Source organism: Cystoisospora suis (genome assembly GCF_002600585.1).
Source record: "Cystoisospora suis strain Wien I chromosome Unknown contig_10390, whole genome shotgun sequence".
NCBI classification, from domain to species: Eukaryota; Apicomplexa; class Conoidasida; order Eucoccidiorida; family Sarcocystidae; genus Cystoisospora; species Cystoisospora suis.
This window is the reverse complement of record NW_027163163.1, coordinates 2,342-2,584: the sequence shown is the minus strand read 5'-3', so window position 1 is coordinate 2,584 and position 243 is coordinate 2,342.

The following is a 243-nucleotide window of genomic DNA, read 5'->3' as shown; positions in this document are numbered from 1 at the left end:
AGAAATCTATACCTACACATAGATGCATATAGACGTGTAGAGTATACGTATGCATAGGTATGTCTATTTATATGTAGGGATAGATAGCTTTGCTTCGAAGACACCGGACGACGTCATGCACGACTGAGAAGGTCCCCCCCCCCTCCCCGCTATCTCAATACAAGCACACAAGTAAAACACATACACTCAACACACATATACACGTATAGACATATTATAGGCGTATCTATAGACATACGCAAA